General features: G+C 51.7%; 1 non-coding gene across 1 annotated transcript; it reads left to right on the top strand.

Moving 5' to 3' along the window:
• The first annotated feature begins 782 nt into the window (after nucleotides 1-782).
• Nucleotides 783-854, top strand: TRNAT-CGU. The gene has a single exon. It is a non-coding gene; the product is annotated as a tRNA-Thr (tRNA).
• The last annotated feature ends 13,801 nt before the right edge of the window (nucleotides 855-14,655 follow it).

Genomic DNA, 14,655 nt, shown 5'->3' with positions numbered 1-14,655 from the left:
GTAAAGGGGCACGTTTGAATGCATAAACAGAAACATGCTTGGGACTCAGCCTCTCAGCGCGCAAAGCAGGGCCTGGAGGCCTTGTGGGAACCCAAGCTGCTGGGCTGCAGGTCCGGGTGAGCGGGAGAAAGCGCGCTTCCAACAAGCCGCCAGGTGATGCTGCGGGTCCCCGGGCCACACCGGCAACCTGGGGGTAGGGGAGTTTGGGCTTTCAATTTCAGAAGCTTTCGTTCCATTAGCAACACTGCAGCGCGCCTGCTCGGTGCAGGGCAGCCGCGGACGGACCGGGGGTCGTAGTAAGAACTGCCACCATACCTCCGCCTCCGGGGTGCCTCGCCCTGGCGGGGAAACTGAGGCTCCGAGGCCGGTCGTCCGAGGTCGCGGAGAGACTGCCGGAGCTGGGTTTCGAACCCCAGGCTCTGAGACGCCGGCGAGCGGGAGTCCCGCCTGCTCCCGGGTTCCAGACACGCCTCCGGACCAGGCCGTGGGGTCTCCGGAGACGCAGCCCCGGGCGTGCGGGGGACGAGGGACGTCCGGCGGGGGGAACCTCCGGGCTGGGTGGGCGGCCGCGAGCCCGCGCGGAGCGGCGGGCGTGGAGTCCCGCCTTATCCCGCCGGCCGCTGCGAAGGGGCGGGGCCGAGGGGCGGGGCCGAGTCGAAGGGCGGGGCCACGGGCGTGCGTGCTCGCGTTCGTCCTGGCGTTCGGGCTCGCGCTCGTGCCCGCCGGGCGAGCTCACGGCAGCGAAGACAGGATAGACGCTCCCGAGCCGCCATTCCAACGCAGGCGCGGTGGCCAAGTGGTAAGGCGTCGGTCTCGTAAACCGAAGATCACGGGTTCGAACCCCGTCCGTGCCTTGTGTTAAGTCTTCTCTGCGGAAGACTTTTTAGAAGTGGGACTACTTTTCACTGCGCTCATTGGAAGTCTACACCCGCTGGTTCCGCGTTCAGATCTTTACCTCTGGGTCCCGACCGGGCCAACCCTTTTCATTCAGTTTGCGTTCAGATTCTACTCCCGCCCCTACTGTCTGGGAGGACCGCCCAGCCGGCGCACAGCACTCTCTCCCCGCCGGGCACAGCGGCCCCTCCATCCCCGGGCCCCGGGCGGCTCGTTCCCTGGGGAAGGTGGGGGGCTCCGGTGGGCGGGGGTCACAAGCTCCACTGCCCCAGGGGTCACCTGGAAACCGTGACCTGCGGGAAGGCTCAACACCCTTCGGGCAAGACACCTACAGTTGATGGCACTTGGCTTAAGAGCCACTAAGCTCTTTTCTGCACTCTGAAGTCCAATTTTATCCTCTTAAAGAGAGAACTGCCGTCGCTTGACACCGAGCCCACACCCGGAGTCAGCTGGCGTCTGGCTTGCTATTTTACAAAGAAATCCATCGTAGGCTCTGCATCAGAGAGAGGAAATGCTGCCCAGGCTTGCAGCAGCTCTGACATGAAAACTGAACCCTCTCTCTGGGCCTCCGTTTGCCCCTCTGTATAATGGGTCTCTTTCCAGCGTTGGTGTTGAAGCAGCTGCCAGAGATAGGTTTAGGTAAAAGGAGATGCGGTCATACGGCACCTGTTTGCACCAGGAAAGGATGCACAGGAGCCTGCTCGAGTGAGTTTATGGAGATTATGCCACGACCTCCATCAGCCTCCAGAAATTGTATAATCTGAAAAACAGCCTGACCTAAATTGGAGGAACCTGTGTTAGCCCCAGATACCTAATTGAAGAAAGTATTAATGGAGCGCCTGGTGTATGCCTGGTGGAGCTGGATCTGGGTACCTCTCTGATAGACAAAGGGGTGATAGATGTGATGGGGGCGGGAGCCTGGCAGGAGAGCGAGTAGGAGTCCCCACTTTTCAGCAGTGGTTCCCGCACTTCCCCACGGGAACCTCTGGGGAACCTGTTAAAACACTGATCGCTATGCCCACCTCCACTGGGTCTGCATTCAGTAATTCTGAGCTGGGACCCGATCTTTTGTATGTCTAACTACCTCCCAGATAGCGCTGCTGTTGCTAGCGTCCCGAGAGCCATGACCGAAGCCACATTCTAACCCCAGGAGCACGTGTTTGCACACATACAAATATGTAAATCAATACATAAGAACAGTGAACACTTCAACGTGGGGATCGTGTTAAAAAGCAGTTTCTGACTGTCGGTCTGGGGTGGAGCCCAAGACTCTGCATTTCTAACCGGTCTGGGCGATGCGGATGCGCCTGGCCCCCGCCCTCACTGGGCAGCCAGGGAGAGAGGGATCCACCCCTGAGTAACAGCTGTTGCCTCTGCGAGGGAAGGGGCTGTTGAAAGGATTCCTTACTCTGTAAATGTTCAGTTGCTTGGAGTTTCTACAAATGTCTCTATTACACGTTTAATTTTTTTCCAGAATATCCTCCAAAGCCCACAAATACCAAGATAACCTATTAGAAAGCAGGCAAATTAGAAGCATCCGGAATTAAGACATAAATGACTGAGTGTTCTCTTCTCTCCACTAGGGCATCCACTTGTCTCTCTCGTTTTTAAGAGTGCCACTAAAGAACAATTGTATTCCTCCTCATTAAAAAATAAAAATAAAAAGGACCACACTGCCCCCCACAGGTAGGCCAGGATCTGGGGAGCCTGTCCACTCAGATCTTCCTGTGCTCCCCAGAATGAAGCAGCACTCCCTGTGACAGAAAAGGCCCATTGTCACCCACACCCCCGTCCCCCACTCCACTCTCTGCCCCAGGTGAAGAATGGGCTTTACAAAAAAGCAGTTTACACAATGTCCTATAGGTACCATTTATGCAAAAATAAAAAAAAATTGCCCCCAAATATCCAAGGATATATATTCATGTGTGGAGACCTGCTTGCTGTTTATTTGTTTTCTTTTTGAGCCTGGAAGATTACACACGAATCTCAAAATTGTCACCTCTGTTTGAAAGCTGGGGCTCCACAGAGCTGTAAAACCAATTTGGCACAGGCTGCAGAATCAGAAACTAGTGAGCAAAATCCTGAATTTGGGTCCTGTGTACACTTAAATGGGTAAAGCTCATCATGTGTCTGAATAAGCAAGACGTTATATGTTCATTTAAGCCACGTGTGTTCGTGGATATATAAAGCTGTGTTTGGATTTCTATGACTTTTGTATGAATTTCATGTCTGAAAGTCACCTTGAAGTCGGCGGTCTTTGTCCTGTGAAGAATCAGTCTCTGGTCTCCCTTGGATACGTAAAGAGAAGATAGGAAGGTCCCTGCTGCTGGGTTTGGGAGGAGAGGCAGGTGAAACTGAGCCTAGAGCAGCGGTTCTCAACCTGTGGGTCGCGACCCCTTTGGGGGTCGAATGACCCTTTCACAGGGGTCGCCTAAGACCATCGGAAAACACATATATAATTACATATTGTTTTGTGATTAATCACTATGCTTTAATTATGTTCAATTTGTAACAATGAAATTGGGGGTCACCACAACATGAGGAACTGTATTAAAGGGTCGCGGCATTAGGAAGGTTGAGAACCACTGGCCTAGAGAGATCCTCTCAGACCTCCGTGGGCAAACTTGTCCATTGGAGAGAAAATGGATTTGCATAAGGAGCCCAGGGATTTCTGGGAAAGTAGAAATTGAACTCTTCCAACCCATCTCCCTGTTATTCAAAATTAGGGTGGATCATGATGGTCAGTGGCAGGAAAGGGTTTAATTGGACTTTTGAAACCGAAGAGGGGCGTCCAGAATCCTAATGTTAGCAAGGAAGGGGGCTGTTTGTCTACAGAGACTGCACGGGAGCAAGTTTTAACAGTGCCTCCTTGTGGCAGCATGAAGCAAGAACAATGCTAGGTTGATTCTGCCACACATCTGCCAGGAACTGGTGGGACCAACCCACCCACTGCTGACCCTCTCTGTGCCTCAGTTTCTCCCATCCTAAAATTGGAATGACACACATTCACTCGCTTCCCCTCTCATGGAGTTCTTCTGACCATAACATTGTAAACATCCACCGGCCAGGGTGTAAATGCCAATCCATCCCTCTCATGGCATCACGGGCAGCCATTAAAAAGAATATGCTGGATGGATAGCTCAATTGGTTAGAGCGTCACCCCTATAGGCCAAGGTTGTGGGTTTGATCCCAGGTGAGGGCACAGACAAGAGTCAACGAATGAATGCATAAATAAGTGGAACAACAAACAATGGTTCTCTCTCCCTTCCTCTTAAGATCATTGATTTATTGATCTGGAAGGGTGATAATGAGATACAACTAAGAAAAGTTGATGTCCTGTGGTTGTTGTTTTTTTGTTTTTTTACCGCTTTATTGAAGTATACTTGATACAACAAAAAAAAAACTGCACATATTCATTGTATATAATTTAGTGAGTTTGGCTACATGCTTACACCAGTAATACCATGACCAGTCAAGGTAACAGACATATCCATCACCTCCAAGTTTCCTGCATCCCTTTGCATATTTTGGCATCTATAATAATAAAAGCGTAATATGCTAATTAGACTGGACAGCCGAACGACCTTCGGATGTCATTCCGGACCTCTTTCAGGACGAAGCCACAGCACTGGGCAGAGGCGGTTAGGGGCAATCAGGCAGGCAGGCAGGCAGAGTGGTTAGGGGCGATCAGGTAGGTAGGCAAGCGATTAGGGGCAATCAGGCAGGCAGGCAGGCAGACATCCCTCTCACAATCCGGGACCGCTGGCTCCTAACCGCTGGCCTGCCTGCCTGATGCGCCTAACTGTTTGCCTGCCTGCCTGATTACCCCTAAACCGGCAATCAGACATTCCCCAAGGGGTCCTGGATTGTGAGAGGGTGCAGGCCAGGCTGAGGGACCCCCCTTACCCCCATGCACGAATTTTTGCACCGGGCCACTAGTATGTGATAAGAAAACTTGACAGCTACCCTCTTAACAAATTTGTATTGTTAAGTATGGGCTCTGTTTCTAGAACTTACTCATCTTATTATCACAGTGACTTCAGTGGATGTCCTGCTTTTGTAAAAGTAAATAAGCACATTTATCAATACACATGTGGATGTGTACATTGGCTTCTCAGAATGTAAAGAAAGTGCACATCCCACGCGGAAGGTTCCATGTCATGCTATTGACGATGAATACCTTCAAGTGGGGTGAGAAGTGGAGAGACATGGCACAGGAAATTACTGATTTCTTTCCTAATATTGTGGCCTTGGAAAGAGAACCTATGTTACTTTTGGGTTCACTATTGTTGCAGCAAAAGGATATAATGAACAACAGGAAAGAGAGAAAATGTAAAGAGCGAGCAGATGTCAGGGCTGTGGAGAGCACAGGCGTTAACACAGAGCTGGCACTGCAGGGCCAGACACCCAGTCTGCAGTGGAAAAGCAGGCTCTTGTCATCCAAACTGACCCGCTCCAAGGAGAGGCCTCCAGGCCACTGCCCTGGCACGTCTCCCCTCCGGGCCGACCTCAGGCGCTCAGAAAACCTACCTTAAAGAATAAGAAACGGGACTCTTAATAAGGGAGTGAGTGGTTTGTCCTCGCGGGTGAACTGAGAACCACATTTCAGAACCAGAAGCGTATGTCAGGCGCGAGCAGCACTTCACAGAAAATATTGTGGCAGGCCTCTGGCAGCAGCAGACGCTGTTTATGTCACATCAACTTGAGTTTCGCTGAGCAAATCACCAGGCTGGCGCAGGACAAACGTTTCCTGAGACGGCGGCGTTCCCTGGGCCCCCTCCCTGCCCTTCCAGCTCAGGTGAGTGGAGCTGCTGCATTACTGACTGTGGACCAAAAAGAACCTCTAAAGCTGAGGCCCGGCAGGAGGCAAAAATCTCTTCACAATTCTTGAAACACACCCAGAGAAGGAACCCGCATCTTCCTCTGAGAAGTGTTGGCGGAGAGACTCTGAGATCGCCCCAGTTGTCCTGGCCTTGGGTAGTCACGCCCTTGGGTAACTCTTTCCTCTGAAGTGGGAGTGGGAGTGGGACTGTGACCTGCTTCCCAGCGAGGGAGTACAGCAAAGGTGACGTGGTGTCACCTGTTACATAAGATGGCAACACCCACCTTGCTCACAGACACTCTCTCACTCATTTGGTGAAACAAGGGGCCATGTTGGGAGGCCCGTGTTGACAAGAAGCAGGGCATCTTCTGGCCGACAAGCAGGAAAGAACTGAAGCCTGACGGGCCACAGGGAACTGAATTCTGTCCACAGCGGCGTGAGCTTGAGAGCAAGGCCTGCCTTGGTTGCTACGGACTGAATGCTTGTGTCTTCCCAGACTTCATAGGTTGAAGCCATAATCCCCAGTGCATTGGGAGGTGAGGCCTTTGGGAGGTGATTATGGTTAGATGAGGTCATGAGGGTGGGGCCCTCATGGTAGAATTAAGGCCTTATGAACAGAGGACAGGACATGAGAGCTCTGTCTCTGTCCCCACAAGGTGAGGACACAGAGAGAAGGCAGCCGCCTGCAAGCCAGGAGGAGGGCTCCCCCCAGACACCCTATCTGCCAGCACCTTGATGTCGGCCTCCCAGCCTCCCGAACTGTGAGAAATAGATGTTTGTGTGAGCCACCCTGTCTGTGGCATTTTTGTTACAGCGGCCCAAACCGACCAAGACACTGGCTGAGTGTTCAGAAGTGAACAGTGTTCAGAAGTGAACCCAGCCAACACCTTAGTAGCAGCCTGGCAGAGGACCCAGCTGACCTGTGCCTGGACTCCCGGTCCCCAAAACTAGCAGATAATACATGCGTGTTGTCTATTTGTCATGTAAGCTGCTAAGTTGTGGTGATATGGTTATGCAGCGATCGATAACTAACACAGGAAAAGTCTGAGATGGAACAGCAACATCCGATCTTCCATCCAGTCCCGCCACGGGTCAGGGTGACGTCTGTCCGAGCCCAACGAGAAACCTGGGTCTCATCCCGTGTTCATTTCCTGCCGCTGCCTCACCGACTTACCACAACCTTCTCGGCTTAAAACAACGCTGGCAGCACAGTTTCTGTAGGTCAGGAGTCCAGGTTGGCTTGGCTGGATTTTCTGCCCTGGGTTTCACAAGTTCAGAGTCAAGGTGTTGACCTGCTAGGCTATTATCAGGAGGCTCTGGGAAGGATCCCTGTCCACGCTTACCCGGGTTGTGGGCCAAGTTCAGTTCCATGCCCCTGTAGGAGTGAGTTCTCTGCTTCCTTGGCTCCCGGGGGCCTCTCTCCAGTCCTGGCATATCACAGCGCGTCCCTACAGGGGTGGCTCATGTTCCCAGTCTCTCCGACTTCCCTTTCTTTTGCACCTTTCTCAGGCAAGCGAAGAAAGCTCTGTTTTTAAGGGTTTGTGGACTTAGATTGGGTCTACCTAGAGAATCCAGACGAAGCCCCCTATTGAAAGGTCTAACCCCTTACTTACATCTGCAAAGTCCCTTTTGCCGCAAAACATAACATGTTCATAGGTTCCAGGAAGCAGAGTGTGGGCATGTTTGGGGAAGCATGATTTTGCCTACCCCAACCCTTGACTCACCCCTCCATCCTCACCTGCTCATGCAGTTGGTCTCTACCTAATCTTCTCTCCAAACAGTCCCTTCTGTGCTGCTTCAAGCCTTCACTGTGCCATTTCTTCTTTGATGTCTGGTGTCTGGACTATTGCAGTAGACTCCTAACGAGTGTCCCTTGCATTCAGTCTTCTCTCTTCCATCCCACCCCCACCCCCGCCGACTTCCTCTGTCACCTGACCTCTCTCAAACGCAGCAGTGAACATGTCATTCTCATCCTTTGGTCCTTCACACGAGGCCCCCCACCACCAAAATAAATCCCACTTCCTCAGCATGGCATTCCAGACCCAACTGTGCTCCCTCCACGCTTCCTCCTGCTCTGGGCACACGGGCCTTTGTTATTCCTTCACTTCGGTGTGTTCCTTAGTCCTTGGTGCCTGTGCCAATGTTCCCTCTACCTATAATGTCCTCTCTCCACTCACATCTTCCCGGAAAACTCCTACTCATGCCCCAAAACCTTACCTTACTGTTACTAAACTAACTATTCACTGGAACCATTCCTCAACCTCTCAGTCAGTTAGTTGCTACTTCCTCCATGTACCACCAGCACCTTGGGTTTATCGCTCTTTTAGCATCTATCACAAGATATTACACTTACTAGCTTACACTCCCATATTCTCTCCCAGGAGACCGGCGGTGAGAGCGTCAATGCCCCCAGGAGCCAGACAGATCATGTGAACATATACAGGCACTTGGGTGTAAGGCAACAGGGACGTTACACCCAAGGTGTAAGGAAGAGTTGGAGACTCAGGAAAACATTTAAAAAAAAAACAACAACATGCCAGGCTAAAGGCCACCCCGTTTCTGAAAACCCCATTTGGACAAGACGCAGGAATCCTACTCTGAGATGTAAACCATGCGGAAATTCTCCCGCGTGTACACTGCAGCCCTGAGGAGCAGGGAGAGCAAACTGTGCTGTGCTCACAGACTTGAATTCGGTTCGGCAGTTCAGATGAGTGAACTGTAACTACGTCACTCAACATGGAAAAACGTGTTCATGAAACGTGGAACAGAATGAAGGCAGGCCTAGAAAGGTGGAACACCACGAGACCATTTACACAGTCAACGTCATACAAACAGTGCCCTACTCGTTGTTTCTGTCTACACGGGTAATAACACCTCCCTTACCTGACTGAGAGCGCTAAAATCTAAATTCAGGATGGTGCCCTCAGTGGGATGTCAGAAGATGGCCTGTGCCCTTGCCAGCGTGGCTCAGTGGATTGGAGCATTGCCCCATGCACCGAAAGTTCGAGGGTTCAATTCCCGGTCAGGGCACATATCCAGATTGCAGATTCGATCCCTGCCAGGGGTTGTGAGGGAGGCGGTTGATTGATGTTTCTCTTTCCCATTGATGTTTCTCTCTGTCTCTGTCTCTCTCTCTCTCTCTCAAATCAATGAAAATATATCCTCAGGTGAGGATTTTAAAAAAATGGGCTGAGATGGAGGAAGGGCATTCAAGGGATCTTAGTTGAATATGGATTTGATTTATGTATTAATTAAGCTGACTGGTAGGCACGTGGATATTTGTTTGTTGGTTTGTTTATTGGTTGGTTGGCCTGAGATATCTCATAATTAAAAGCATAAACTAAAAATAAAAAAGAGGGTCTGCTGTGGTCTAACTCCCATCTTACCACTCTCACAGACCCGAGCCAGCACAGAGCCCGGCACATAAACGACGAGAAAAACACTCCTTTCATTTTCCAAAGGGAATAACTGAAAGAAAGAGCGAGGAGGCACTTCCCCAGGTTCCGGAAGGTTTCTTGGTGTTGGCTACGGGCTTGGAGAGTGTGAGCAAACGTAGAAACGGCCCCTCCCTGGGCCTCCCCAGAAGGAGCCCTGCCGGGTCAGATTCAGGTGGGCCTTTGCCGGACATGGCCTCCTCGGGCCACATCAGCCCAGTGTCGGGAAGGAACTGAGTGGCATTTCCATCTCCGCTCTAGATTTCCAGAAGATAGCAGAGGGGGTGTTGGTGGGGAGGGGCTCCAACAATAACACAACTCAATGGCTTTAAAAACACCCCCCGCCTCTCCCCATGGCTGCCCATCTCAGTAGGAAGCCACCCCTGGCCTCTCTCCGGACTCTGTCCCAACCCAGCCCGGCTGGCTCTCTGCCTGCCCAGCTCCGCACTTGTCACTCAGACGATCTATTCTCCTCAAACTCTGCCCCGTCCCAATGGCCCTCCAACCCGTCTGCGTTCCTTCTGACTGGCCCCCTCACCCATTACTCTTACGGCCATACCACGCCTTGTTCACAACGCTAAGGGAGAATTCTTCTGGGTCCTTGGGGAGAGGCTGTGGGTATTCAAAAGAGACTACTTTCTTGCCTTTCACAACGACGGCCACCCTCACAGACCCTCCCCTCCCGCCTCCCCTGCGCCCCCCCGCATCCCCTGTTCAGGATTCGTAGGATGACCCACTGCCCCAGTTTTCCTGGGACTGACTTTCCTAGTTTTAACACTGAAAGTCCAAAAACCCTGGAAACCCCTCAGTTTCCAGTGGCCCCGATGATGGGTCACCCTACCTATCTTCCTTCCAAAGAAGCCAGTCGGAATGTCAGCTCAGGGACTCTCTTAAGAGGCTTGGGGACAGGCCTCCGCAGCTCTCATCACTCCTGTGAGGAAGGACCGCCTGGGAGGGCCCTGCCCACACTGGACCCCCAGACCCTGTGGTTCTCTCCGGGGAGGGCCCAAGCTGAGTCTCTCACACCCCACCTTCTAGGTTTCTGCCATACCTTGTACCACTATATTCCACTAATACTTTTATTTCACTGAACTCACCTTTATAACCTGGGCAGTTTTACTGCAAAGGAGAATTTTATTCACTTCCACAAGTGGAAAAGAGCACCATCCGCCATAAATAGATGGCAATTATTTAAAAACGCAACCAAAACAAAACCCTGTTCATATGCCATCTTGATATTGCCCCCTCCACCCCCCTCCAGGGTGTTCCGAGCCAGAGCCTGGGCTCCCTTTCTTAACAGGGGCTTGGCAAGTGCTAGGAAGGTATTAAACGCAGAGCAGCACCAACTGAGACTTTCTCCTTCACAAGATCAGGAGGAGTTTAAGAAAAGTGAGGAGGGAATACATGTCTGCCAGGTTATTCAGAGCTATCTAATGCCACCTCTGTTCAGGCTCTAAAACCAACCTCGTTCCGCCACAGGGGCCTCGTGTTTTAGGGTTGGGTCTCCCCTAATAACCTAGTAGTTGGCAGCAAACCTTCCATCATCCGATCACTCAGTGGTCTCAGCTGCTGGACAGTGACCACAGCACCAGCCACATCTACTGTGAACGCTCTGTGTGCTGAGCCTTGGGAAAGAGCTTTCGGTGTCGAGCCATTGAACCTTCTGACAATGATCACAGCAATCCAAGTTCTAGCTTTGTGTTCAGCCGAGGAAACTGAAGATCAGCGAGGTTAACTGGTTTGCCTAGGTTCACACAGCGAAGGCGTGGTGGAGCCCGCACTCAAATCCACACCTGTTCACCGTGTGGTCGGAGTTTACACATGGATCGTGTACCCAAGATGCACGTGGAGATCCAGACCCTGGATGGGACCAGGTTGTCCTGGGAAGCACAGATACTTGCACATTGCGCCCTCAGGTGGTAGACACTGGGTCATTTCTACACCAGCCATCAAGGTCAGGGCTGGCCAATTTGACCTCAGCTCTGCATTGGAGGGAGAAAAAATGTTAAGTCAAGGGGTCAAAACTCAAATACTTACATGGCCAGGCAAGTGACCTATGTGACTCCAGTGAGGCAGGGACTGCTCTCTTATCAGTTTGGATACTTTAATGAACAGGAGCTCCCCTGGCTCAAACTGTAATTTAATATGCATTCATCAGGAAGTATAGAGGTAGGTGGTTTTCTGGATTGGTTGTTTGAGCATCTCCACCAGGCCACCAGAGATGCATCTCTCTTCTCTGTCATCACTGTGCTGGCTTCAACCCAAAGCTGGTCCCAGAATGGCTGCTGCAGTTCCAGGCATCACATCCAAATTCATCTTTTCTCATTGGTTGGGATTGTATCACATGACCATTCTTCAGCCAATGCCTGGTGGTTTCCCCTGAGCCAAATGGCTGTGCTGAAGAGGGGAGAGGAAGGACAATGGGAAGAATAGAACTTCCATGTCCAAGCAGAGAAAGCATGTAGGGCAGCCACTTGAAATAGAGATACTGGTGCTTTTAAGCCTCTGTGTTCTCTTCCTGCTGGCCCCCGAGCCAGGCACCACATTTCGCAGCCCCCTGGGGTCCGTGTTGGGCCTCATGACTGGTTCTCACCAGTGTGGGACATTTCCAGATGATGTAGTTAAAAGCTGGTCTGCTTTTCCCACAACCTCCTTCACCACCCTCCAGCTCAATGCCTAACAAATTAAGTTGTAGATGTCAGAGCCATAAAATGGAAGGCACCTGAGTTCCTAAAATAACTTGCGGACACCCCTGCTTCCCCCACCCACCCCACCCCACTTCCGTGGACTGTGATATGAGCAAGAAATAAAATTGTATTGCAGTAAGCCGGTGAAGGCTTGGGGTTGTTCATTACAGCATCTAGCCTTCCCTAACGAATATTCTATTATCCACTGTTCGGCTCCAACCAGCTGTTGCCCTGTGGGAATGCAGGCCCGGAGCTGCCAAATCGTTTGATCATCTGATTTTTTAAAGAGAAGCCAAAAATCTGGGTTTTTTCAAAATGAAATTTCCTGATTTAAAAATGTTGGCAACCAAATAAAATTTATTATTACAATTTTAAATGCTCTGCAGGCCAAAGACAACACATCTGTGGGTTCCAGTTCTCCTGTGGGCTGCCAGTTGCAACCTCTGGTCAAAAAACTCAAAGCCAACAGCATTTATTTTTGAGTTGGTATTGGTCTGAGAAGGTGGTGTTAGGGCCATGGTCATGTGGGTTCCAGAGAAAAGTTCTATGCTGATGGACATGTTGATCAACTCTTTCATTTCTCTCTGGGCTGGATGTGTAAAGCAAGAAGCCGACTCTGCATTTCTAGGTGCCCTGGCCCACCCACTCAGACCCCGGGGCCACTTCCACTTTGGTTCCACTGGGCTGAGGGGCAAAGATGAAACCGATGCCAGGGACACCAACCACATCTTAAAGGAGAGAAGGAAGAGCCCCTCACCCTTGTAAAGCTATTCACAGCATCCACAGGCCTAGCCGGTTCATCGCCTCCATTGAATAGCTAATGGCAAGAGCTACGATTTATTGAGCACTTAGGATGTGCCAGGCGCAGACGAGCACTCGGTGCAAATCATGCAATTTAATCCCTTTTCCACCCCTATTGTTGTCAATGAGGAAACTAAACTCAGAAGGGGTAAGGATCTGCTCCAGATCCAAGCCTGATTTCTGGCTTCATTGCAAAGCCTTTCTCAACCAGCCTTTTGCGTGCCCGTGTCACGATCAGCTGAGCAGGTAGGAGCTTGTTCCCAGCCCACCAGGAACCCAGGCCCCTCCACCTTACCGCAGGCCCTTTCTCTTCCTGTCCACCTCAGGCCTGGGGTTCTCCACCTCCTGGGGACCTCGACATCCTCACAGATGGGATGTAGGCTGCCCGTGTTCTCCATTTCATAAGGAAACGCAAGGCTGTGGGCCCACAGGGGCCTGCGGCTCGGGGTGGCCTTATGAAAACTTGGGCAGGCCAGGGGCCCCTCCACCTGGCATCGCAGAGCCTCAGGGCTGGGGTCCCAGAAACGGCGGTTTCCCTGCACTGTCCTTGACCCCAATGTCTGTTGTCTCTTCCAGGGGCCCAGGCAGCACTGTGGCAGGGGAGCAGGGCAAAGTGAAAGGCCTTGGAGTTGCTCCCACCACTCGACATCCTGCCAAGGGTTGGAGGCTAGGGTGGGGTGAGGGCGGGGTGACCCTTGCTTTTCAGGGTGCCTAACCTGTAAGGACCATTTGCCCTAAATCCTCCTGTTCAGAAAGATTTTTCTAGGCTACAGACTTAACCTTATCTCCGGAAGACATCACCGGGGTGGTCCTAGCCTCCTTCTGATGGGCTTGGGCAGGAAGACGGCCATCAGGCCACTTCAGATTTGTGTCCATGGGCCCCGCTGTGAACCCTGCCATCATCCCCTGGCTAACATGACTACATGGCTATGACTGCGTTACTATTCGTGTGTGTGTTTGTTTAAACACATACATTTGTTTAATGTAAACATTTAAGACCTATGGCAGTGATGGCGAACCTTTTGAGCTCGGCGTGTCAGCATTTTGAAAAACCCTAACTTAACTCTGGTGCTGTGTCACCTATAGAAATTTTTTGATATTTGCAACCATAGTAAAACAAAGACTTATATTTTTGATATTTATTTTGTATACTTAAATGCCATTTAACAAAGAAAAATCAACCAAAAAAATGAGTTCACGTGTCACCTCTGACACGCGTGTCATAGGTTCGCCATCACTGACCTATGGTACAATAATTTTTGTATGGCTGCTTTGGAAGTTTTTCACTTTTATAGATGGCAGTGGCTAGTTTAGGCAAACTTGAGAGGCCTGCATATCTGGCCTGCATATCTCCCTCTCTCTCTCTCTCTCTGCCTGGGAGCAGGAGTCCAGGCCTTTCCCACAGGCTGCTCCTGCCTGGTGTGGCCTCTCTGTGCTTCTGGCGGGTCCTGGCATCATCCTTGGGCCAGAAACCTGGGTGCGGGTGCGGCTCCTTCCTGGGAGAAGGCCAGAGCGGCCTCCAGGGCCTCCGGCCCAGAGCGGGTTGTTTTCCGGAGTTTGGCGGCGCTTCGGTGCTTAACTGGATTGCAGGCCTGCCACTAGCTTGAGTCATGAGAAGCCGAGCCAGAAGGGTAAGAGCAGGCCTCAGCGGGATCAGGGGGCATCTTTTGGAAACTTTTTTACATATATACAATACTAGAGGCCCGGTGCATGAAATTTGTGCACGGGTAAGGTCCCTAGGCCTGGCCGGCTATCAGGGCTGATCTGTGGGGCAACTGGGGGACCCCCACTGGCACCCATCTTGGCTGGACTGGCACCGCCCACTTGCCAGCCCAACCCCCCCCTCCCCCCACCACCACCACTGCCAGTTGCCTCCCTCTGTGGGGTGACTGGCAGGGCGATCAGTTGCCTTGACTGGCCTGGCGCCACCCACTCACCAGCCCTGCCCCCCCCTTGCCACCACCACCAGTCGGGGCCTGCCAGCTGGGGGCAGCTCCTGTGTTGAGCTTCTGCCCTC

Source organism: Myotis lucifugus, unplaced genomic scaffold (genome assembly GCF_000147115.1).
Source record: "Myotis lucifugus unplaced genomic scaffold, Myoluc2.0 scaffold_504, whole genome shotgun sequence".
Classification (NCBI taxonomy): Eukaryota; Metazoa; Chordata; class Mammalia; order Chiroptera; family Vespertilionidae; genus Myotis; species Myotis lucifugus.
Note: the sequence above shows the minus strand (reverse complement) of the source record. Positions and strands in the feature narration are given on the sequence as shown.